This window comes from Pseudoliparis swirei, chromosome 5, assembly GCF_029220125.1.
Source record: "Pseudoliparis swirei isolate HS2019 ecotype Mariana Trench chromosome 5, NWPU_hadal_v1, whole genome shotgun sequence".
In the NCBI taxonomy this organism is placed as follows: domain Eukaryota; kingdom Metazoa; phylum Chordata; class Actinopteri; order Perciformes; family Liparidae; genus Pseudoliparis; species Pseudoliparis swirei.
Genome location: NC_079392.1, coordinates 17,807,406 through 17,831,052, shown reverse-complemented (window position 1 = coordinate 17,831,052; position 23,647 = coordinate 17,807,406). Strand labels below are relative to the sequence as shown.

General features: G+C 41.0%; 1 long non-coding RNA gene across 1 annotated transcript; it reads left to right on the top strand.

Annotated features, from left to right (window-relative positions):
* Nucleotides 1–337: 337 nt before the first annotated feature.
* LOC130193767 (uncharacterized) lies at nucleotides 338–7,839 on the top strand. Its single transcript, XR_008831707.1, has 2 exons — nucleotides 338–726; nucleotides 6,775–7,839. It is a non-coding gene; the product is annotated as an uncharacterized LOC130193767 (long non-coding RNA).
* The last annotated feature ends 15,808 nt before the right edge of the window (nucleotides 7,840–23,647 follow it).

Sequence of the window (23,647 nt, the reverse complement as noted above, 5' to 3'; positions counted from 1 at the left end):
TGTGGACAGTTCTGCTTTAGAGACCTGAAATAATTTTTTGGTGGGGGTTTGCTTATCAGCAGTGGATCCCTTGGCGCATGTCACACAGAGAGATAGTGGTGGTCCGAGGTATGTATATGTCTGTGTGTTTGAGCGGCAGAGAAAGAAAGACATGGAGGAATGAAAGTAAACGACTGCAGGCAAGGAGGGTTTGGTATTGTTTTGTTACAATTGTTAAGCCAGCATGTTAATACGTTTTATTTTGAAAACGTTTTATTTTGAAACAGGAAATGTCCTGAAACTTCCGGTTGCTTGTAATCAGGAAGTAAACAAGAGCATGTTTCAGAGCCGCTGTTTTCGTTAGTTTTGCAATCCAGTGGAATCTGCATACATCTTATACCTTTTAATGGCATCGTTGGTATGTATTGATTTGTTTTATTGTTACTCATGATTGCAAATGATTATTTTGTGACAATGTTTAGTTTGGGAAGTTTTATGCACATCGAGGCATTATAGTTAATGTTTACTCCGCTATGACTTATCAGTACATTTACATTGTGTGTATATGTAAGCATTAGCAAAGCATTTTATTTGTATTCATTATGCTCTTTGTGTGTTTTAGTTTTACTCTTTCCTGTGTCAATAAACCTGTGGACAACGGACAAGGGTCTTCAGAGTCATGATGTCAGGAAGGAGTTTGCCTAACTGCCGAGGTGTATAACAGCACATATACTGAGGGCAGCACAGGTATAGTGCCAGGATAGTTGGGGTAAAATGCCAGGATATTGGGGGTAGAATGAGAAACAATCTAAATCCATGAAAGAAAAAGATTTAGAGATTTAGCATTTTCCTAATTAAAATACCTTCACTGTTCGATCAGATCTTGTTTTCTGTATTTTTCTGCTTATTATCCATTACTTTTAAGAGTTAACAATTAACTTAAATTATGTTAAAAGCATGTTTCATGGACATTATTTGAAGAAGAAAAAAAGAACTCTGTATATTAGAGGATCTATAATTGTACCAAGGTTTAACAAATTGAGAGCAGATGGGGACACAGGTAATGCCAAGAAATAGAAGATCCTTGGGAAATGTTTAAACAGGACTCCTGTCTGGGCAGATGCATTACAGGGTTGGAAAAAGATAGGAGAATGGTTATTGCCATGGCAAATAGATGTGCGACAATATCAAACACACTGTTAGGAGTTTGCAAAGGCTCTTCACAGACAATGCAGTGTTGTTATTACACCATCAAATTGAAGGCGCTCACAAACATTTTAAAGTTTCAGAAAGCACTTTTAACAGTTTATTTAACTACATTTCACCATGCATTTGGGGCAATAAATTCAAATTATGCTGAGTGAAAGAGTTAGAAAAAGAGTAGTCAATGAGAAAAGTTCTACTCACAAAATATCACAATTACCTGAGTCAATTTACATTTAGACTAGCATTTTGCAGCAATTTTCACGCATGTCCACAGGTACCAGACAGCTCGATGGAATCTCACAGTTAGTGATAATGATAAAACACCAGTGTGGAGGCTTGAAAATTTTAAATAGAGGTGAAAAAGATATTTGCCAATGGTGCTTAATCAGCCAAGGAGGAACAGGCAGCGGGCTGACATGAAAACATTTTCGAGACCCAGTCAGTCCCAAAAGTCTAAGTACTTAGAACTTAATCTTTATTATTATTCATATTAATATTATTAATACTATAATATGAATAATTTAAAAACTGATGAAGGCTCTATGTTCTGTCTTTGAGTTAAATTGTATAAATGCTGGTAATAATTGTAGAAAAGGGTTGTTCAGGCCATGTAGTCTCAAAAAATGTGTTTGTACTACAACATTATTAGGTCACATCTTAAAACCTGCAGTGGTTAAATATTGAAAGTAGTTTTTTTAAGATAATGGGGAAGACAGGATAAACCATCCGAATGCCCCTCCCACTCCATGACCACTAAAATACTACACTTTAAATCAGACCTTTAGTTAACCTTTCCATTTGCTAAGGACCTGAGCCATTGTTTTGAAAAAACAAACGCTATTTCTAAACTGTATTTCTAAACACAATTTCCCAACATTTGGAGAGGTTGTTCCCCACCATATCTCTGTTACATCTAAAAAGCAATTCACATAAAATGAATAAAGAAGCATAGCAAGAAGGAATAGGACAGCAGTTATCCACCTTCTGAAATGAATTAGGTTTATATCAACAAGCATACATTTTATTAACGTTCATCAATATTTATCTGATGGAGATATTACATTCATGGAGAGCTGCAGCTACATGTTAAGATAATTAAAGTAATTAAAGGAAGCTTGGGATTCACCTCGTAGTTGTGAGCACCTGCATCTCTTCTAATTTGTCTCCTGACACATTTCTGGTCACGCAAGAGCAACCTTAGCATAAGTGGCAGGACAGTATATACTGCATATGTTACTTTAGATGGGAAAGCTTTACTTCACAAACAATTCCTTAACTCATTGTTTACAATGTCTTGTGAAGGACTCAGATCCACATGTATTTATTTGTCAGTTGTTATGGGATATTTAATGTTCACCAGTAAGATCGTCAGTGATGGTTTCTGTGCAAACACACACACACACTATCTAGTGCTGTGCCTGTATCTCTCCAGCCCTCTCATAATAAAACAAACAGGCCTGCACTCAGTGAGATGCATAACATATTATCTCTGTGCATTACAGGGAATTGTGTTTAACATTTATTTGGAGCAATATGACAAAAGCTACTTTTCAAACGAAACCCAGCCAGCAGTACGTAGATACTGATTATCTACAGTACAAGATATATGTGTTGTGTGTTTGTTTGTTTTCTGCAATGGACAGGCATGCAGTATCTGCTGTTGTAAAAATAAAATGTCCCACAACTCCACCCTGTTCAGGGAAAAATCTACATATTCATGATCTTGTCGTAACGCAAGTATACACACTTTTGATGGTGTGTGGTTTGCAAACCACGGGTGAGTAAAGTCCAATCGATCAGCTCATCCTACCCAGTCCCTATCATGGTCCTGCTGTTCACTGAGCCTAGATGTGATCAATTATTTAGAAGGATCTGATTCTCCAATGGGAAATCTTAGCAGAGAAGAACCTTTCTACCTGTTCTGACCCAGTGACTCTATGGATGTTGACATGGCTTACAGATGGAGGCCTGACCCCTCCACCACTGTCTTCCTCATCCTCCCACGCCACCAACCTTTGTCTGACTCCATTACCAGTTTCTCACATCCTTTTGTAGCATAAATGAATCCTGCTTCCCTCCTCTCATCCTCCTTCTTGTCCTGACCAGGGTGGGATTAAATGATAATTCACCCTTTATTCTTTTTTGGAACACTTAAGGGCCCGATTCCACTCTTGCATGTCTGATCCTCTTATATCAGCGCAGTCACTGTCACGTGTTCACAATTCCTTCATTTTATTTTCCATGCCACCACTACCGCGGCCAACATAGCGTTTAGGGTGCCAACAACTTCTAAACATGGTAATGAGATGAGGGGAAGCATGACAAAGAGAAGGAAGGAAAAAAAGGAGATTGCGCATCTTATTAGACTTAAATATGGAGTGCTTCAGACTTGGAAATGAAAATAATCTTTGGTCCTTCTCTTCCTCTCCCCTATTTCTCCTCTCTGTTCATGAATGCACACATACATTGTTATCACTGAATAACAAATCAAATTCTTCTTTGCCTGGCAAAAAAAAAAAATTTCACCACAAACTATCAAATAGGACTTGGTCTCCTGTCAGTGTACACGTCCAGAAAAAATGTGACAGGGAGACTCAAGCAGCCACTTGTCCAATACAGCGTAATCTAACTTACATTGAGGATAACACCGCTTTTGATCAAGATCTCTATATGTTCCTCTATATCTGACAATATTGTTAACCCTGAGAAGCAGAAGCTGCAGGAGAGCAACTTGTCACGTGTTCACTAAAGTTTACCAGTTAACCATTTTTATTTTTCCATTAAATACATAAATGTTTTCAACCCAACAGTTATTATGGTGAATACAGTTTGGATTCATCTTTTAATTGATTCTCTGTTTGTTTTTAGTTTTTTTTAAATACAAACTATATTTGGTCTGCAATGTCTTATCGTGAATTTCAAGCTTTTATCAACTTGTAATGTAATTTTCATTATTTTGTTTCTTTTGAAATGTGTTTTACATTTGTCCATGAATACTTACCATGGTGTCCTGTTGGGACACATAGAAGATAAGAGCAAAAGTAAAAAAGAAGTGATGTTGGCTTTTTTCAAAGATTTCTGTTGATGTTACAGAGAACCTGACCGCCCGCTGGTAGCAGCACAGGGGTGTCTGATACAATCAACTTGAGATGAAAACCACAATCGAAGGTTTCTCTTCTGGGTTCATATATTTCTAAGTACATGCTTCCTTTCACTTCTAAACCCCTATGGCCACGGAAGAACAAGAAGGTTAATGTAGTATAAATTGATTCTTGTCCCATCATAATTTGCCCTGTCTCCATGTGGCCAGGCCATTGGTTGCTGTTGTTGGAGGATTTGAAATTATGCGAGTGCATAGGAGCAGCGATCAATCGGGAGAGCTGCAGTCAATCTTGTTTATTACTTCCATTGCAAATTCAGAATTCAGATTTTGAGGCAGGAATGGGAGATGAATGAGTGGTTTCTGCAGAGCGAATACCACAGATTACCCAAACAGAGAGAGTAGAGAGAAAGAGCACGAGGTGGAGGAGGCAGTCGCCATGGAGATGATAATAATCCTGGACACGTTAAGATGGCGTTTTGCTCTCCCCTTATGTACAGGCTGCAGAGAGACAAAGAGACACAAACAGACCAATGTGCAGTATGCCTGGCTGATTCCACACAAATGTGTCAACACACGGTCTTAAAGATCAACAAGTTGTTGGGGTGCTCAGCTCAGAAACCAAGGAGAGCTGCAAAACACTTGAAAACTTGGAAACAAAGTCGCCAGTGTCTGAAAAATAGGAAATATAAGTGAACATGACTTGTTCTCCGTCAGTTCATATCATTACCTTCGCATTGAAAATGCCGGAAGGTTATGTTTTGATCGCCGTGTATTTATTTATTTATTTATTTATTTGTATGCGTGTTATTCGCCAAACTCAAAAAGTATTGAACCGAATCGCATGAAATTTTGTGGGATAATTGTTTATTATCCGGGGACCAGTTGATTAGATTTTGGGATCGATCGGGTCAAAGGTCAAGGTCATGAACAGGTCAAAATCTTTCGCAGAACTCAAAAAGTATTGAACCGAATCGCATGAAATTTGGTGGGATGATTGTTTATTATCCGGGGACCAGTTGATTAGATTTTGGGATCGATCGGGTCAAAGGTCAAGGTCAAAGGTCATGAACAGGTCAAATCTTCTTGAATCACATGGAATTTGGTGGGATGATTGGTTATTATCCGGGGACCATTTGATTAGATTTTGGGATCAATCGGGTCAAAGGTCAAGGTCATGGAAAGGTCAAAATATTTGTTTTACCATAGCACGATAAATTGTTGTCCAATTGGCATGCAACTAATGCCAAAATGTTCATAATTCAATGCCCAATCTTGTGATATGCGAAGGTATGTGCTCTACCGAGTGCCCGTTCTAGTTAAGAGAGTGCAATCAGTCGTTCTTATTTCTCAACACTGCAAGAAGTTATTGAAGTTTTAGACAAAGGTGTATATAGACATGGCAGTGACACGGCTGAGATTGGCAGTATTACTAACACTTTTGGGCAACAAAGGATTATTTAGTTCATATCCATCAATGTGGATATGGCCATTACAGGCTGCCAGTTACTTTTGTGTACCATTTTTTTTTGTTGGAGCCAAATTATGGTTCAAGTTTTCCCTGTCGGCGGATGTTTTTGTCTACATTGAAAAACGTTTTGCTACTGATATTTTATTTTATTTATCTACTTTCAGCCATGCATTAGCTATGACTGTATGTCAGTATTTGTTGGTACAAATTGTATGAAGCGTTTTTTTCTTCTTTCATGTCTGTTATCCAAGAATTACGACCCTACCTCAGGAAACTAATTTGACACAGGACTGTGATATATACTTTTATAAAACATTTCTCCCTTTGATTTATCTAATTTTATGATTATATCATGTCTTCCACAAATACATATATACTGTATGTTCTCCGAGAATAATAGAGGGTAAAAACAGAAGGCTAGACATATCATACTCCTGTATCCAAATAAATCTTAATTTTCAGTTCCTATTTGTCTTCACCTGAACTACTTTGATTTACATCAGTAAACCAGTGCCTCCTAGTTTTCATCTACTCTGTTTTTCCATCGCCTGCTGTGTTGTATTGTGTGTTAGGAGCTCGTCCAGGAAGTAGTCGACAGTTTGACACTGTTGTTGTGTTTTGAGCTGCTCTGCCTTTGCTTCTCCATCTTCTTGTTGGCTACAGCCTCCAGTCTGACGATGACCCTGATGATATTTAGATATACACATTTAATTTGGCAAAAGCAGTTAATGAACATGTGCTAAAGTACAAATTGAAGACAATCTTTCGCTAAAGATTTGGAGCAGTATTGGAGCAGTATTAAAATTCTATTGGCAACTCCACAGAATGCACATTTGTGTATGCATTGCACATACATACGTCTAGGTGTGTGTGTGTGTGTGTGTGTGTGTGTGTGTGTGTGTGTGTGTGTGTGTGTGTGTGTGTGTGTGTGTGTGTGTGTGTGTGTGTGTGTGTGTGTGTGTATTCCTGCATGTGCCTTGCCTTCATAAACATTTTGGCCCCCTCTGTTTTTCATCAGAATGTCTGTTTCAGCCCGAGCAGAACCAGTGACACAGGGAGAAAGCAAGGAGGAGAGAAAGGGGGAGGCCCTGCTGCATCCCAATCAGCCTGGCTCACTGAGGCAGAACTGTGCCTAAAATGCTGGGACTGGGGTGGTCTGAGCTTCACACTCCCATTTACAATTTACAATCACCACAGTCCAATGCAATTCAAATAATAATAACAAATGGGGTCAAACTGGAAGGATATATGCTGCATGCTGAGTTTTTCAATACAGAACACAACTCAGGCACATTATGTGTCAGGAAATGTAAGGTGGTAGAGTGCAGGTTAAGCTGAGCAGGCTGACATTTGTATGCAATAATACAGCTGTTTTATCAGTCTGATCATGAAGAGGGGCTGCAACACACAGTCTTATCTATCCTAATTGATATGCTGGAGATATGGCCTATATGCCAAAATGAAATACTTGTGGTACTGACTGTCAACACTTTTGTACCTTTAAAACAACCTGAAAATCTAAACTGTCTTTTACAGAAAACCTACTCTCACCAGGTAGAAAGTTCACAATAGATTATTTTAACAAACGTGTTCAATTAAATTGCTCAGCATATAATGCCAGTGTTTTAAATATAGGTGTGTAATCATTTGTGGTTTTAAGTTGTTTGGATAAGATATACAAATATATAAATAACTTGTTGGTTTGAAACATAAAGTAAAAATGTCTCCTGTGTGAAAGTAGGCCATGCTACACGCACAGTGATGGACAACATCTTTTTACAAAACACTATATACTTTATACATTAACGCTGCCAAAACTGTTGAATATGAATTTCCAAAGGACATTAGCCTGATAAAGTATCACAAACAAATATACTAATACATATGTTGTGTGCAGTGGAACATGATTTATGGGATTACATTTTAGTATCCTCACACTATTTCTTGTCACCACTATTTCAGGCTGCCAGATGAAGTCTTTTGTCCTGTTAAATGTGACGTCCTGCGGGAGATGTTATTTTCTTTCCTCTCTCAATGTTTTCCCTTCTACTGTCAACTATCAAATAAAGGGAAACAAATACTCTGAAGTATTACAAAGAATGTGTGCCAACAAGCAAATATGGGAATATTTTTTTTCCCAAAAGTGCAGCATGTGCTGTTGAGATTTCATGTGACTGTAATTGGACCATTATTTGTATACATCTTGGCGGTTACACAAACTGCAGTGACATGAAGTCTGTGCACAATCGATTCAGGCAACACTTTGTACCTGAACACGTTCAGCTTTGCAGCTGGCTCTTATGGAAGCCATTTAGAATTGCACACACTGATATGTAACACTTCTTCTCTCAGTTGGAGCCAGCGTGAGCGTCCAGGTTGTTGCAGCTGCTTAAAGCCCCATAATGGAGTTTTTCCCTTTTCAGTTTTGGAGGTATTTAACGTTTACTTCAGTGTCGTAAATACCCAGTTACGATAGATGCATCCTCGCATACACTTGTATTGATGACCCAGACGAAGTCAGAAACCAAGAAATGATGTCAACCGATAAGGTAAGAATATTCAAAGATTTTACATAAATATGACTGCATAGTTTTATTCATTGTGATATCGGAGATGAATGCTAACATAACCAAAAGAATGACAACATTTAGTTTAGATGAAATACCGATGGCGTTTTCAGCCTATATACGTTGTTTTCTAAATGTTTGAATGTGGAGTACGTGTGATCGAATACAATATTGTTGACAACACCAAAAAGCTACATATTCATCATTTACATTGGAACGTGTAATTAATTACAAGAGACTTCGCTTGCTTCGCCCTTATACTGTAGCTGCGAGCGTGGACTGGCACTATATGACATTGCGTAATCACTGCCAGAAAGCAGGTCGAAGTACATCCGCCCCGGATCGGGCGGCCCCAGAATCCTACATAGCGGAGTTATTTCCCCACAGACCCCCGATGGCAATAGCGGAGGCGCAAATCGCCATATTAAAAGTCATTGTAGCGGCACAATTTTTTTCAAGCTGTTATTTTAAGGTACAATTGTTGCATAATGTGACTTTAAGGCTCAATGTTTCATGTCAGGCATTCAAATGAATGCAGTTGATCTAGTGTCACGAGCAACAAAATTATCTCCGGGAAACTGGTTAATCCTGTGAAATGGTAGCGTGCCCTAAACAGTACATTTCTCTTCTCCACACCTTCCCCCTGTCACACGCAGACACACACAGAAACAAGCATGGCCAAATGCAATTCAAGTGCGAGGCAAATTGGAAACAAATTTCGGTCCATTTTCCACACAATGAAATGGTGGCTGTGGTAATCTGGCCAAACGACAGCGCACAAAGCCAGGATCAATCTACTCTCTAATCCTATTGTGTTTCGTGTACCTGCTTACAGTGGCTCAGGCTTGTATCCCCATCTCCACTGCATTCCCCTCTATTATGAAGCACCTGTTAAAACAAGCACATTCACCTGAAAGGAAAGCACTCCGGTCTATTAGACCTTTGCCGACAGGGAAAGTTGGGTTCATGAATGTCTTTATTGACATATAAAAGCCTGGCTTTGGTTTCAAAACCATCTTAATACAGTACCAAATACTCTCTGCTGGTGTTCTTGGATTGTGCTCACTTGCTCATACTCTTCCTCTATATTGGTTTCTATTCCAGTTGTTGTTCAAGTTTTTTCAAACAGTTTTACAGTCACTAGAGGCAGATCTGTTTCATACAGTCTAAAAATAGATGCTTTAAATGGGAATCTGAGCTCACTGTGTATCCCACGAGCATATTTATCTCTCTGTGTGTCTCTAACCTTCAGGGGAAGAATGATAAAATCATGTGGAACAAAAAGATGAATTAATGTTCGGAGAAGTAACTGAAGCATATTAGTTGTGTTTTTAGCCCCAAAACTAAACTTTTCAAAGAACAAAAGGTCACTTTCTGGTAAATAAAAAACAAACCATTTTGATATGGATGTGGGACCATGGATTTTTTTTTAAATAATGCTCAAATCAGAAAATATTTACGCCATCGTTTGTTTCATTGTTTTCATGAAGCAAGAACAATTACTTTGTATCACCTTGTGTGTACTTCTGTTCTCCTTTCTTTTGTTTATCTTTTTTTATGAAATAAATGTGTGGTGTAAGCATTTACTCACCATAAGCTACAATTCAATGTTTAATATAATGACATTATTTAATGATACTGAAAGGAGTATGTGTCATTTGCTTCATGTGCAACAGCATAAATAATCAAGGTATCCACGCAGAGCAGAACAATTAAATCGTGGCATGTTTAGCGTGGCTGCTGCAGCAGCAACTCCTCATCATTGATCCGTCTGGCAGGCTTTTTGCCAATTACACGCGAAGCGCTTTCACAGAAGTCATAAACAAACAAACTATTTGCGCCCTACCCAGCAGAACAGTAAGTAACACCCCCGCACACTCCTGCTTTCTCCCTGTTCGCTGTCTCCTTTCCTTTCCTGCAGCTATCAAACCTATTTCTCAGTGTGCGATTCTGTCCTCTGAAGTGGTACAGGAGCTTCGGCAGGTGTGGAGCCGCCTGGCAGAGGTGAGACCAGCGCTGGCGCAGCTGGGAACAGCAGTTATAGATAGAGCCCAACCAGTGTGTCGGTCCTCGTAATGCGGCGTCAGGCAGCGCTAAGCCATGTCAGCGAGGCTTCAGCATGTTGTTGTGTCCTCTGGCGGAGAGAGTTCCTCCTGCTGAGGAGGAGAGAGGGTACACATTAAGTTGATTTGAAAAGAAATGTATTTGCACTGAATCAGTTTTATCGCTTTTTGTACAACAACATGCAGATTGTCATCGAAAAAATTAAAAATATTGGATTATTATATTATTATCATAAAAATGGCTGCACGATGGTGTAGTGGCTAGCACTGTCGCCTCACAGCAAGAGGGCCGTGGGTTCAATTCCCGGTCGGGCGGTCCTTCTGTGTGGAGTTTGCATGTTCTCCCCGTGGCAGCGTGGGTTCCCTCCGGGTTCTCCGGCTTCCTCCCACAGTCCAAAGACATGCTGCAGGTTAATTGATGTCTAAATTGCCCATAGGTGTGAATGTGAGAGTGAATGGTTGTATGTCTCTATATGTGCCCTCGATGGACTGGCGTCCTGTCCAGGGTGTCCCCTGCCTTCGCCCTATGTCAGCTGGGATCGGCTCCAGTGCCCCCGCGACCCTAATGAGGATAAGCGGTATTGATAATGGATGGATAGATGGATATATTATTATATTATATTATATATTTATTATATTCAGTGCCCACAGAATTCAAACCTAAATGTTCTTCCACCACATTTTTGAATGCCAATGGCTTCAATCAGGAGGCAATGTGTACAATTGTTTTTGTCCATCAAGGAGCCTTCAGTTCAAGCTCCTCTTTTATGGAACCAGCTTCCGCCATCAGTCCCGGAGGCAGACACATTAAATTGTTTTATTTACTGGTATAAGAACTACACAAACAGAAATAAATGCAAATGTTTAATAATAACGGAAACCAGACATACACTCCACCAATTGCTCTTACAACTTGGATATAGTGAAAATACACATGTTGGTGAAACTGTACCTTCTGAATGAAATGGCCACTTTAGAGTCAGACAGTTTCCGTAAAAATATACATACCAAGCCAATGTTTGCTGTGTTTTTCCTATTCTTTCCTTGCATGTCATTATGTTAGTCATGTCACCTTTTACTATTTGACGATGAGTCAAATAGTAAATGTATGAGCCTTTATGGCTCATGGTAGGCATTTATTTAAGACTGCATGTAGCAATATACTGTATATATAACTGTCACTCTCCTGACAGTGTAACTGTGTGCATACTGCATTTTAATATTTACTTCCCTTGAAGATAATATCCTCTCTTTATTAAAAGTTTCTGTCTGCAGTTACATTTCCAGCTCTTGTACTCCGGCAAACCCAGCCAAACATTTACATTTCAGGTATTTAACACAGGCTCTTATCCTGTAAAACATGTAATGAGAGAGTGAAGAAGGATTCAGAAAATGGCCAGGGGACATTTCATCAAGATGCTTGACTGCAGATAAATGAGACCTTAACTGCCTCTGGCACAACACATTATTCATCTGTGAGGAGTTGGATGGTGTTCGAGGTAAGGTTCCAATTTAAATAGTTTCTTTTACTGGACCGAATCTTCAAATATTTTGCCACCTCACTCGCAGCTATACACAAAGCCCCTTTTTATGCTGTCACATAGATGATTCCCTTGAAGCAGGACACCCCGCTGAGCACCAAAGACAGGACAAAGTCCTTCAAGAGGTTTGAGAGAAACAGCGAAGGCAGAGTTCAAGAAAACAGGAAGCTTAAGGAGAGTGCAAAGTTGCTCTGCACCAAAACATTAAAACCACCTACAGCCCCAACAGGACGAAGGGGATTTAACTCTGGGCCTAAATGTAAACAAGCTACCATAACCTTTGCCCCCTCCACATTCATCCTATTCATGGCGATGAACACATTGAGCATGGTTTCAGAGGAGAGCACTTAAAACGGGGTTTTAGCTTTATGTTTCAACACAGTCAGTGTATTACAAACGGAGTGTGAGACACTGCAGTGTTCGTGACTGCTCTCTGAAGTATTACACCCTGTAAATACACAGGAACACTAAAACACACTATTTGTTTACATGAATGTAACTGTGTGGTGATGAGATCTTCAGTGATGGCTCATTGTCGGTTTGAGTGATACTCATTCAATTGTAAGCATGCCACACTAGTTCTACTCAGGCCTGCTTCTCCAAGAACGTTGTTGCAGAGCCACACTGGTTAGCCTTTACGGTTTAGTCTGTGCCTCTCCAAGTCTTACAAGGATTTTAACACATGGACATGGCAGTCACATGTACAGTTAGATATATAACTGTTAGAGTAAGTTTGCAGCAGTAATTTTTTTCAAGTTCCCCTTAATTATCAAGTTATCCCCCATTCTATTGTCCCCATGTGTATTTTCATGAGTCAGTTTGTATTACCTCCCATTTCTAGAAGCAGAGTGTTTCACCTTAAAGATAAATAGCACACCTTACACAATACATTGGGAATGACACTTAGTGGTTACAAATGCTAAAACAAGCCTGATCATGAATCATTTATATTATCTGATGTGTTTATGGGAAAGAAGGAATTTTTGTGTACTTGTATATATTGTTGTGGACATCACCATATCTGGCCTCATCTGTGACCTTGTCTTATAGCTGTGTGCTTATGCAACTGTTTGATCCTCTATGCAAATTTGACCAAGACAGTGTTGGGAAAAAACGGCTCCCTGAATCGCAATGTACCAATATTTAAAAGACAAAGTTTGGCTTGGTTGGACAAAATGCACCTTTATTCTTAGATTGAATCGATAGAGGCCGGCTGATCTGAGCGCACTCTGACACTGCCAAGCGCTTCCTACCATCATTTACTTCCAACACTTTGGCTTATGGAGTCACACCAATGTCAGATGGAAGGGAGTTCGTTGTGGCGATCTGCCTGGATAAACTGTCAGATATTAGCTGGCCCAAATGATCATTACAGGACCTGAAACCAAGCCTTGATTTCTATTTAATACACCTGATATAGTGTAATGATGTGTTGCAGGGGCAGAGATTGGATTTGAGACAGGGTTAGAAATGTAAGATAAGAGGCTTGTTACGTTCGTAGCTACTCAATGTTATTTCCAATGGGTTTCATTGAATTTCCCTTTGCCTTGTAAAATCTGTCGTGGCGTCTTTAATGAGACCTCATTAAAGGGTACTGAAATTGACCAAATTCTGAGCAAAATGAAGGAGGGAATATGTCAATTTGTGGAATTGCATGACAGAACATTACAGTGATCGAGCTGAAATGAAATCACTGACCTTGGAGAAAGAGGAAGTCTAGATTTACTTATCTTTGATTATTGCCAACTTTCCCTTAATTCAATGTTAATCACATTTAAATGTGGCTCATGGATATTCTCATTAGATCAGGTAAATTCAATTTGTGAAGGCAGCAAATAGTCCATTTTTTTATTTCACAATTCCAATTTAACAGCATTCTTGGATTATTCCATCGGTGGAAAATGACACGAATGAGCTATAATTATCTTAATGTCCAGTGTGCAGGATCTAAAGGGCTGTCGGCATACATTTAAAATCATATTCAGAACTATGTTTTAATTGGTGTATAATCACTTAAAATTAAGAATTCTAACGTGAGCCCCTGCATGCAAAATGTGGTAATGCCAGCCGCCATCTGAATTCCGTTGCTCCTAAACTAAGCAAGGTGAAGATGCCACAGCATTACCATGGTTTTGTACTCGATGGCTCATATTGCCACAGGCTTGGAATGGAAGGGATGAGCGGACGGGTATTCAATTGGTCGCAATATTTTCTATTCATTGAATGTATTTTAACTCTAAATCTGTCCTTCTGTACACATTACATCTATTGCACCTGTCCATCCTGGAGAGGGATCCTCCTCTGTTGCTCTCCTGAAGGTTTCTTCCCTTTTTTCCCCCTGAAGGGTTATTTGGGAGTTTTTCCTGATCCGATGTGAGGTTTTGGGGCAGGGATGTCTATGTGTACAGATTGTAAAGCACTCCGAGACAAATTTGTAATTTGTGAAATTGGGCTATACAAATAAACTGAATTGAATTGAATCTGCAACTTCATTGCTAGATGCCACAAAATCTTGCACACTGGATCTTTAGGCTTCATACCATCTTGAATTGTGCCCCAGCACACAAGGAGAAAGCCATGTGCTGTGCGTCATTGCCCATCAGGTCATTTACACAGCTAATCTTCTTTTGAAACAGTACTAAGACTGGCCAATGCTTAATCATGTCAAATATTAAGACTTCTTAAAATTGACATCAGCATGGCCTATAAGGGACATTTTGAAGGAGAAGATTTCACACCAGTATGTGTTATCTCACCTCTCCTCTATTTCATCCTAATTGAAAGCAGGATAATGAAAACCTGCTAGAAGCCATGGACATTACACTCCCTCTTACTTCTCAGCATCATGTCTGTGAATCAGTGGAAGCAAGGTCAAACAAGACAGAGCCTAACCTACTTTGTCATTGGATCAGACAAGGTCATGTCATCACGCTTCAGTTCTCTCAGAACCATGAATTAGAAAGTTGGGTGTTTTATAGTTTGTGTTAGCTCAGTGACATTGGCCTTCTTTACAGCCTGCTTCTAAAATGTGGGAATGAAAGATGTGGTAAAAGTGACTGTAAAAACTAAAATTATTATTATTATTAAAATGTCATGAGCAACATCAAAATAACATGTCATTTCTGTAGCCAGATGTGGTTGGATAAGTTAAGTTGATTGATTAGTTGTGATTAGGCCATTAGAAAGACTGATATGTTTCATGATGTCAGTCAAAGCAACATTATACTGTTATTATTGTATGAGCAGTGGCGGGCCGTCAGGGCCAGCAAGGCCTTCTCTGCTGGCCTAAACATCATCAGAATATATATTTTTTTCTAAATATATTTGCCCACAAATATGTATTCACTTATTTCCCAGAGTACGAGTTTTTCTCTTAATTTCATAGCGTTCCTCTTGGTTGCGCTGCTGCCAGCGCCAGGTTGAGATTTGGAGGGCTGGTCTTTATCTTAGATCTTTTATCCAATCATATTCAGCCATTGTGTGTTGCCAGGGGGCTAACATCTGCCCTTAGGCCTTCAGAATCAACATTGCGGGCGCTGGTAGCTTCAAGTGAATGGGAATGACGATGTTGTGTCAACCAATCAGCTTTAGAGTTGGCTCCTCTAGGCCTTCGAGAAGGCCCCGGAACCGGCACAGGAGCAGCGAGCAGGCGGAGTCCTGCACGTCTTTTGATTGGATTACCAATATTGAGAGGCGGGTCTATGGGCAGGTAGATGCAGAACCTCAGAACTAGGAAACTGAATTTGATAAACGAAATAATTCGCGTACTACTAAGCTGTTTGTTCAACCCACAATGGCGGAAGGAGGAGAAGATATCGATTTGGTCGAGGATATAATTATAAGGCCATTCTCAACGAACTTTAAGACCGACGCCGACGCTACAAAGCCCGTCACAGGCGGGACAGGGGTTCGTTCGCCACTTTCAAAGTTCCACAGCTACCGATGGCTCAGGCTCCGAGAAGCTCTGCACACCGGACTGCTGGGGATGCCTGTTGCAAGTGATCGATTTGGTGTTGGGAGCCACACTGGCTTTGCAAACTTGAGTTGTCTAACCGAGGCAGCAACGAGACACTAGAGTACGACTCGGCACCTTCAAGCATCGGTGCTTTGACAACTTTTGGGGACACGGAGCGGATCTACAGATCAACGAACAAGCGGCAACGGAGCTGCACAATGAACAGGTGAAGAACAAGAGGGACATATTGAAAAGACTCATTAATTGTGTCATGTGTTTGGGTAAACAGGAACTTTCATCTTCATCATATTTATATCGATGTATGTGTGTGTATAAATACACACACACACATCGATAGAAATATACATATACATGTACGATACGATTCTCTGAATTCTCAGTGTAACTGAGGGTTTTACGTTACTTAATAACACATGAAACACGACAACTTTATCTTTTTCCGTCTGCTCCTTCACAATAAAAGCCCCGCACCGGAACACTGGTGAACTAATATCTTACATTAGGTTGTTCAGCTGTAGTAAGACGGCATTGAAGGCCTAGATAGAAAATGCACGGCCCGCCACTGTGTATGAGTATCTGGTGTAAAACCAAAAACAGAGAAGCTGCACTGAAATGTGCCATAAAATAAGCAATTCTGAGTGATTTACATCAAATATTCCTTCACAGACAAGTGCTTGTTTGCAGATGGAGGTAAATGCATCTCTTCCTTCCCATCTCTCAGAATGAACCCATCTACCAGACTCAGCAAGGTTATGATTTACATTGTGCAGCCCCATTTAAAAATGTGTCACCCTACCGCAGAGCTCGGTATAAATCAGAGGTTGTAGATTGAGATATACCCAGATGATTACTAACACAGGGTCTGGGACCAGTGATGAATACTGCCATAATCTGCTGATGCATGAAGAGGAAAGTACATCTTTACCTCCTCCGTATAAAGCCATGATAATCCTACATTTTAGGCACTGCTCCCTGGCACTAAGGAGTAGGTAGGGGATTGTCTTTATCACTAACGGTGTGCCGTAGTTTCAACTGGCTTTTACTGTTGACATGAAAGTAGGATAGGTTGATGTGTGATTAAATTAAACATGTTAAGCATAGCTTTCAACAATAGCCCATTTTTATCAGTGGCGGGCCGTCAGGGCCAGCAAGGCCTTCTCTGCTGGCCTAAACATCATCAGAATATATATTTTTTTCTAAATATATTTTCCCACAAATATGTATTCAATTATTTCCCAGAGTAAGAGTTATTCTCTTAATTTCATAGCGTTCCTCTTGGTTGCGCTGCTGCCAGACCCAGGTTGAGATTTGGAGGGCTGGTCTTTATGTTAGATCTTTTATCCAATCATATTCAGCCATCGTGTGTTGCCAGGGGGCTAAAATCTGCCCTTAGGCCTTCAGAATCAACATTGCGGGCGCTGGTAGCTTCAAGTGAATGGGAATGACAATGTTGTGTCAACCAATCAGCTTTAGAGTTGGCTCCTGTAGGCCTTCTAGAAGGCCCCGGAACCGGCACAGGAGCAGCGAGCAGGCGTAGTGCATGCACGTCTTTTGATTGGATTACCAATATTGAGAGGCGGGGTCTATGGGCAGGTAGATGCAAAACCTCAGAACTAGGAAACTGAATTTGATAAAGGAATTAATTCGCGGACTACAAAGCTGTTTTTTCAACCCACAATGAGGAAAGAAAGAAGGATGGATTTTGTGTTCAAATAATCAGTCTTCGGTGAGTAGGCATACAATGCATTCTATTTTTTATTAAATGTGTAGGCCTATGTATGTTTGGCACAAAATAAAATGGCAAATAGCCTATGTTGCAAATTATTTGTTTTCTTTCTTTTATTTTCAGTGAATAGTTATGTGTCTTTATCATCACGGTGAAACTGCTTTGGGTGCGACAATGCCCTGTTTAGTGAACAAACTCGTGCAAGTGACTTTTTTCTTCTTCTTTTTCTCCGTCCCGATGCGCGCATTCTGCAGCGCGCGAGACGGAGAGCCGAGAGAAATGACATGCTGTTGTGTAGATACGATCAACATCAGACGGCTGTTTAGTTTAATAAATGAACAAAGACGTGCTATAGAGAAAATGACGGGGGCGGGCCAATTGTTTTTAATGTCATGCGATCTACCAATACTACGCCGCGATCGACCGGTAGGTCGCGATCGACGTATTGAGCAGCCCTGGTCTAGAGCCATGGCATCATAATGATAGTCATAAGAGGTGGATTAATTCGGTTGGGACTGTGTAGGACCTCACTGAAGGCCCAGGCCCCAGGCCCACGGCCCGCCACTGATTTTTATGTATGTAAATCTGTAAAGGAAGAAAAGCCACCCAGTTTTTTTGTAAATATAACTGTCTTTGTTGTCTACTGTCCTTTTCCTCAGTCTCGTTAATTTGTTTAAAGTCAGTTGTTTCATACTTTTATTCACCTATAAGTTTGTAAACGTTGGGGCATGTCTGGAAACATATAGTGGAAGGAGAAACACACTTCTTTATAGTTTGGTTTTATGCAAATACTTGTATTTCTGCCAAGCACTTCTTTGTTTGTGTTCCCTTTATTTCTACTTTCCAGGCAGTATGCAATATTAATGGTACTTAAACATTCTTCGACATGATATATTAAGTTTGTATCTTCTTGGCACAGACTTTATCTCTGGAAGTTCACTCTTAATAAACTTAGTTATGTGTGGTTATTTATTGAGCTCTTTGCATTCATCTTGAGTCGTTCTTGATGACAGTGTCTGCTAAGTGTTAAAATAACAAAAAGGTACAAGATTATAGCTTGAGCTGAATTGAGTTGAGATGCAGCCACCCATGTGGGACAGGGATGTCATATGTTTACAGATTGTAAAGCCCTCTGAGGCCAATTTGTAATTTGTGATATTGGGCTATACAAAATAAACTGAATTGAATTGAATTGAATTAAAGTCAAAGCTGGAAAATGAACCTGAAGAAAGTTCTCCCGAAGTTCTACCAACACATAACAAGCAACACGCGGGGGGAGCGGATTCTCGACCACTGCTACACTCCCTTCCGGGATGGATACAAAGCCCTCCTCCGCCCACCGTTCGGCAAATCGGACCACCGCTCCATCCAACTACTCCCCGCCTACAGGCAGAGGAACTGTTGTGTGCGAATGCTGGTTGTGGACTACAGCTCAGCGTTCAACACTATTGTTCCCACCAAGCTCGACACCAAGCTCAGAGGTCTAGGCCTGCACTCTACCATGTGCAGCTGGATACTGGACTTCCTGTCGGGCCGCCGCCAGGTGGTGAGGATGGGCAGTACCACCTCAGAGCCGCTGACCCTCAACACGGGAGCCCCTCAGGGATGCGTGTTGAGCCCTCTCCTCTACTCCCTGTACACCCACGACTGCACGGCCATGCACAGCTCCAACGTCATCATCAAGTTTGCTGACGACACAACAGTGTTGGGGCTGATCACCGACGACGAGACAGCCTACAGGGAGGAGGTTGGATCACTGGTACAGTGGTGCCAGGAGAACAGCCTCGTCCTCAACGTCAAGAAGACCAAGGAGCTGATCGTGGACTACTGGAAGCGGAGAGGAGAGCACACCCCATCTCCATAGACGGAGTTGCAGTAGAGAGGTCAGCAGCTTCAAGTTCCTCGGCGTGCACATCTCCGAGGACCTCACATGGACCACGCACACCACTCACGTGGTGAAAAGGGCCCAACAACGCCTGTATTTCCTTAGGCGACTGAGGAAATTCAACATGGCCCCGCATCCTCAGAACATTCTACACCAGTACCATCGAGAGTGTTCTGACAGGTTGCATCACCGTCTGGTATGGGAACTGCACCGCCCTGGAGCGTAGGGCACTACAGAGGGTGGTGCGGTCGGCACAGTACATCGTTGGAGGTGAGCTTCCCTCCATCCTGGACATATACACCAGGCGGTGCGTGGCCAGGGCCAAACGGATGATGAAAGACAATAACCACCGCGGCCACAAACTGTTCACCCTTCTACCGTCAGGCAGGCGATACCGCAGTATCAAGTGCCGCACAAACAGACTGAGGGACAGCTTCTTCAGTCAGGCCATCAGGCTGCTGAACAAGGACTGAGACCCTCATTAACACTATACACCAGAACATATTCTGTGAATATCTATGGCCATGGTGTATATTTTATTACATTGTTTTATATATATATATATTGTATATATATATTGTATATATATACATATATATATATATATTGTCTCAAAAAAGTGTATATTTTATTACATTGTTTTATATATATATATTGTCATGATGTATATTCTATTACATTGTTTTATATATATATATTGTTAATACTTTCTTCTTTTTTTTGTGTGGATATTGTATAGTTTATTCTCATTCTTATTCTTTTTTTAGTCTGCTACTGCTGTCGGGTGTTTTGCACATAAGAATTTCACAAACCGATTATACTTGTATAAAAGGGGATGTGACAATAAAAAAACTTGAAACTTGAAACTTGAAATCCCAAACCAGGAGGCTGCCAATACTTGAAACTGGTTTATCGTTGCTTGTGCTTTCTTTCCATCTGTGGAAGTGAAAGAGTGAAAGAGAGATTGAATGCTTGGCTCACAGGAAGGAGAGTGTGAAAGGGGAGGGAGCGGGGTCAATTACCTGAAAACAATTACTGTGTCTAACAACCGCCATCCATCACTTGCATCATTCCTCAGCACCGCTGCAGCTCTCCCATCCCCATATTTGGGTTGGCTTTCCCGCCAGATTGTCCAGACACTCTGTCATCCAAAAGAGGCCCCTCCTTGCACCAATTTAAAACCTGAGTGGCATTCTTAAACCATCTCTACTCTGATCCTCCTTGTCCTACTTGTCCTCTACTCTCCCCTATGTCCCTCACTTCAGCAACTTCTGGCTGGAGGTAAGCTGTCCTGAACAGTTAAGTCTCATGGGGCGAGGTTAAAAGACCAGATTGAAGGGGAGCCTTAGACCAGACAGTTTATCATGTTTTGAATCATGCCAAGGTATATATTGGCCAATGGGATGACGTACCGAATGCCTCACAATGATAAAATATCCAGTTGGAGATTGCAGTTGGAAGCTTGCCAACTCTGAGATGCAATACTTACAAACAACTTGGTTTTCACAACTGTTGAGTGTTCTGCACCTCTATGTTTCCACTAGTCTAATATAGATAGCATAAATTAACATTTCAGACTCTCATATTCATTTTTCAAACATTTTAATAAATCATAAAATTGACAAGTTAACATTGACCCTTCTCTCCTATTTCTGTCACAATGGGCTCTGCTTGGCTTGTCTGAATGAATTGAGCAATCTCCATAGAAACTTACTTGTACACATTAGCCCATTGTCCAGAACTTCTACTTAAAACTTAAAACTAAAATAATCACTAAGTCTTTCTTTCTCATTTATACATGCACACACAGATATTCATATTAATGGACTCACACACTGTTACAGAGGCACATAGAAGGTACTACTCCTCACCTGCAACTCCCTCTCAGAGATGAGGAGCAACCTATCACAAAATGACTTGTCTTTTTCTTGTGGTTCTCTCTCGTCTTTTGGCCTTCCATGTCTTCTGACAACCTGCTCCATCTTTTCTTTCTTTACCTATGTCTGTAGCGCTGGAGCCCAATTACCCAACCAAGAACACAGAGATCCTATCATAAAGCCAGGTCACGCTCCAGTGTTCACCACGCTCACTTTATGGGGCTGCAAAATTCCCAACATACCTGCCGCCACCTGGGGCATGGAGTTGACGAAACACTCGCCAACCCACCTTTTATCTGGCGTCAAGTTCAAATTCACCCACTGTTTGGATCTCAGAACCATTTGCCTGAAGAGCATTTTGCTAATCGTGTCTCATATCGTCTCTACTGGAGCCTGGCAGCTTAATGCTTGTTAACTAAATCTCACTCGCCACTAAAACAGATTGGAGTGTTATCAATGGATTACGGATAACAGTCAGTGCGTTTACATGATGGTATAATTCGAATCTTGCTTTAGTCGGACTATGCTATCTTTTGGGGGATCTGCTATTATCCCAATATACATGGCAGTGAGTAATTTGAATCATTGGCCGAAAGCATGTCATATCTGATACGATAGGTGGCGCTGTTTTCATTACAACTCGTGGTGATACAGCCATTTCCGCTTGACCTCTTCACCACTACCAACAACAACCAACAACAACAACATCAACATTTCGAGAAAGATGGCGAACAGAGAGCAAGGCGAAGCTACATCCCTCTACTATTCTTGCATGATGTTAATAGGAGTACAGCGAATGCAAATGGCGCTATTGGCGTTGTTTGTTTGTTTTCTGCAGGCCAGGCTCCCGGCATTGACAACTTATCATCTCTTTCGACTTCTGGGTCACGACATGGGAGGGAGGGGGGAGGAGGGCGGCGGGATCTCAAGCATGCGCAAAGACGCAAAGTCCAGTTCCTAATCCAATTCACCGTTACATGCCGCGATAGTCGAATTATCAACCGGATCGGATCGAGTTATCCAGTGGTGTTAATCGGATCATAATCGGACCGCACATAGTCGAACAAAGGTGTTTACATGAAACGGATAATTCGATTTCAGTCCGACTAAGCCAGTTATTCGAATACATGTAAACACGGTCAGTGCTTTCAAACATTTAAGCAGTTGCTTTTAAGCAGTTGCCTTTAATTTAATGGTTTCCATTGTAGTAGCCAAAGGGCCACAAGTTCTCCTAATGATTGACCTGAGGCCGGCAACAGATTAAGAAAGTTGTGCAATGTAAGGTTAATGATCACTAAAGTACCCTTGGCGCTTGACCACAAATTACTAAATTTCCTGTGAGCACCTGTTTTCGAAACCACGTACCTCCCTTGTTATTTCCTGGAACATAAGCACACCAAATGTATTAGTATTCTTTCTGAGACCAAATATCTTCATTTGGATGATTTAGTGTAAAGGTCAGCATTGAAGACGTCTTCTGACACCAGGGCCTGAGGTGTCTGCCAGACAATGTCACAATCAACACACTCAGGTGTGTGCTGTACCCTGACACAGGACCACTAAAACGTAACCAGACTTGACAGTTCACTGCCTGCCAGAAAGGTCAAGCCCACAGGCTATTCAGCATTAGCCCAGGATATGGCTAGAAAGCCAATTCTGGGAGTTGAACCGCAGTTCGGTGTCCAACGTGTGAAGTGAGCTCAAAGGACCCGCAAGTACTAGATTGCTCTTGCAGATGGAAGCTGCTCAGTCAAAGCTTACTGTATAGGTCAACTGCATTTGTTCAAGAGCACTGTAGTAGGGTTTAACAGAGCAAAAAGTCATAGTGCAGACAGTGGGAAGGGGCGGTGGAGAATACATCTGCCTCCATGACTAGTTGTTCAGAGGAGAGAGAAGGATGAGAGAGAAAGAAGAGGAAAAGGGGGATATGAGGGCATCGGGCAATGACGTAAGAATCGACAAATTGATGTTTGGATATAGGGGTTTGTGTAACGCCAAGTGACAAGCCCTCTAGCAGCTCCAGTAATTATAAAGGGAGCAAAGGAGAAAGTCAGATATGGATATTACAGAGCCAAAAAAAAGAGTCAAGACACAGGAGGCTCCTGTTCATTTCTCTACTTCCAACTGAAGTGTTGTGTTTCTAAAATGTGACAAATATGATTCCATAAGCTTCATCACATTTATTATTGATGACAAAACCATGATGTTTCCCCAATCATAAAAACATATTCCAACCAAAACCAGGACCAATTTGTT